Raw genomic sequence first — 3,385 nt, forward strand, 5'->3', positions numbered from 1 at the left:
CTCGACCTCCGTAATTCCCTGTCAAGGGCCATGTCCTCAGTAATCCTAAGTCGCGCCATGTCCTGTCTGATCACCTCTCCCCAATACTTCTTAGGTCGCCCTCTACCTCTCCGCGTTCCCACTATAGCCAGTCACTCACACCTCCTCACCGGTGCATCAGTGCTCCTCCTCTGAATGTGCCCGAACCATCTGAGTCTTACTTCCCGCATCTTGTCCTCCATGGGGGCCACGCCCACCTTCTCTCGAATATCTTCATTCCTAATCTTATCCATCCTTGTATGCCCGCACATCCACCTCAACATCCTCATCTCTGCTACTTTCATCTTCTGGATGTGTGAGTTCTTTACCGGCCAACATTCAGTTCCATATAACATGGCAGGCCTAACCACTGCTCTATAAAACTTACCTTTTAGTAACGGTGGCACTTTCTTGTCACACAAGACTCCCGACGCTAACCTCCACTTCATCCACCCCACCCCTATACGGTGTGTGACATCCTCGTCAATCTCCCCGATCCCCTGAATAACCGATCCAAGGTACTTGAAACTATCCCTCTTGGGAATGACTAAAGAGTCAAGCCTCACTTCAACTCCCGCTTCCGTCGGCACAACTCCAAATTTACACTCGAGGTATTCCGTCTTTGTCCTGCTCAACTTGAAACCTTTAGACTCAAGAGCATGTCTCCAAATCTCTAGCCTCTCGTTGACGCCACCTCGTGTCTCGTCAATTAGAATAATGTCATCAGCAAATAGTATGCACCATGGCACCTCCTCTTGAATATGATGAGTCAGTGCATCCATCACCAGGGCAAATAGGAATGGGCTGAGCGCAGACCCTTGGTGCAACCCCGTAATAACTGGAAAGTGCTATTTTTAAATCTATGTATCATAATCGCTGTATTAATTATATAGTACTGTAGGATTTTCAAGTAGCAGTTAATCAGCTGAATTTGCAATAGATTTGGGAGTTAAATTTGCACAAAGCTACAGAAATGTCCTTAGATAGGCTAACGAAAACAATTGTTTACTTATCATAAAAGGGAAAAAGGCTAATAAAAGATTATCATTCACATATATAGATATATTGCACTACACAATAGCAATAAGATGCTCAATGTATGGAAAAACGGATTGAAAGCTAACAAGTCCCACTGATTTTTGGACCATCATAGAAACAACACAATTCTATAATTTCATAAACAACAGTAAAATAGGAGAAAACCAAATAAACAAATCAAACATATGCACTGTTTTCAGATCAAAAAATCGAACAAGTTGAAACGCGGACGGAAAAATGAAGCTGGAACCAACTGACCGGATAGGGAAGTACACCGGCGACCTCAACCGGAATTCAAATCAGCATCATGAAGCTTTACAAAACTGTTTTGAAGCTCGAATAATAGACAAAGACATGAACAGAAACTCGAACTCGCACCGGAATCAAACTCGATCAAACTCCATCATAATCCATGATAGGAATCGCAAATTCAGAAAAAGGAGCCAAAATGTCGAAAGACATGAACATAACCTATCACTCTGTTTTTTTGTTTTTATCAAATGAAAACTCTTCAATCTTTTTTTTCTTGTTTTCAAGTGTGAAATGGTAGAAACACGGCTATAACTCTTTGGTATGAAGTTGGTCTTAAAAGCAGATGAGAAGTGACAAAGAAGAAAGGGATATCTGATGTCTTTCAGCGTTGAGATTATAAAGAGTGGAGCTGGTTTTCAGCGGGTTGGGATAAAGGCGACGATGGGTGTGTTGATGGTTGAAGAAGGTGAAGTCAGGGGTGCCGCTGATGGGAGGTCCGACGATGGGGTCTGCTAGTTCGAAGAAGAAGAAGCTTCAGGAGGGGTCGTTTATGGCTGCTGAAGCTCAGAAAGTCGCTGAAGCTTTCTTCAAATCTGTCAAGAAGAAGAGAAAACCGATTGGGGGGGGGGTCCCTAGGGTTAGCTTAATGGGTATTAGGTATTGGGCTTAATGGGCCAATCCAAATTGGGTCAAGAATTGGGCTCTAAAACTCTCAAAATTGTGATCCAACACCTTAATTGACTCCTTTTAAAGTAAGATAAAAATATTATACAATGCAAGAGCTAATATGAAACTATTATATATATTTTTTGTATTTTCAAAATTATATAAAGATAAAAATAAGGTACTATTTCGTATTTTTTTAAAATTTATGAAAGATACATAAACTAAAATATTTTTGTAATTTTTATTTTTCTTGTAATAAAATAAAGTAAAAGAGTCAAAATTAGTTGAAATAACAATATTACGCCTAAATTAAATATTTACATGCTAAAATATATAAAAACTTGGGGAGGATCAAAAATCACATGTCTACAATAATAGATGTGAATCTAGTGTGCATGTCTTGTATAGACTCATCATCTTTTATCCTGACGAGCTCATACTCGGTGGTGAGCATGTCAATCTTGGACTGTTTAACCTGAATAGTTCCTTCATATGTCGTTTGCAATGCTTCCCATATTTCCTTGGCAGATTCACAGGCTGAGATTCTATTGTACTCATCAGGTCCTATACCACATACTAAGATTTTCTTGGCACGAAAGTTCTTCTCAACAACTTTTCTGTCAATATCGCTGTATTCTTTTCTGGTTTTCGGCACCATTGGTCCAGATTCTCCAACCTTCTACACAGAAACATGTGGACCATCACAGATGACGTCCCACATCTCGGAGTCTTCTCCCATTATAAAATCATGTATACGAGTCTTCCACCAGCTGTAATATTGACCATTGAATCTAGAAGGTCTGTAGGTTGATTGTCCCTCCTCAAAGTTAGGTGGAGCAGCCATTGAGATCCTTTCTAGGTGTTAACATTTTAGAAAGAACCTGCTCTGATACCAATTGATAGTTTATATGAGTCCACCAACTGTATAGAGACCTGGTTTTATATCAGTTCCCCCAGTGCTAACTACTGAAACAGTATGTAAATAAGATACAGAATATTTTACGTGGAAAAATCCCAACTCAAGGAGACAAAAACCACGACCTACACTGGTAGGATTTCAACTTCACTAACTTGTAACTATACTATTACAAGCCACTTTGTAATGACTCTATTGCAAAGACTTTAATCACTCTAACTTGTAATACACTTATCACAAGCCACTTTGTCACTCATTAGTTACAAAGACTTCAACCTATGACTAACTCTAGTCACAACACAAACTCAGATGGTTTATAATTTTGAGTTTCCTAAAATAAAGCTTCTAAGAAGCAAGATAGGAGTTACAATGAAGAACAAAACACAAGATTACAGCTCAACTAAGGACACACATAGACTCCTAGTGAAACTGGTCTGTAGTGGAGTTATCTTCTTGTTCTTGACACACTTGTGACTTCAATGCTGGATGAGACCT

The sequence above is a fragment of the Nicotiana sylvestris genome, chromosome 8 (assembly GCF_000393655.2).
Source record: "Nicotiana sylvestris chromosome 8, ASM39365v2, whole genome shotgun sequence".
Classification (NCBI taxonomy): domain Eukaryota; kingdom Viridiplantae; phylum Streptophyta; class Magnoliopsida; order Solanales; family Solanaceae; genus Nicotiana; species Nicotiana sylvestris.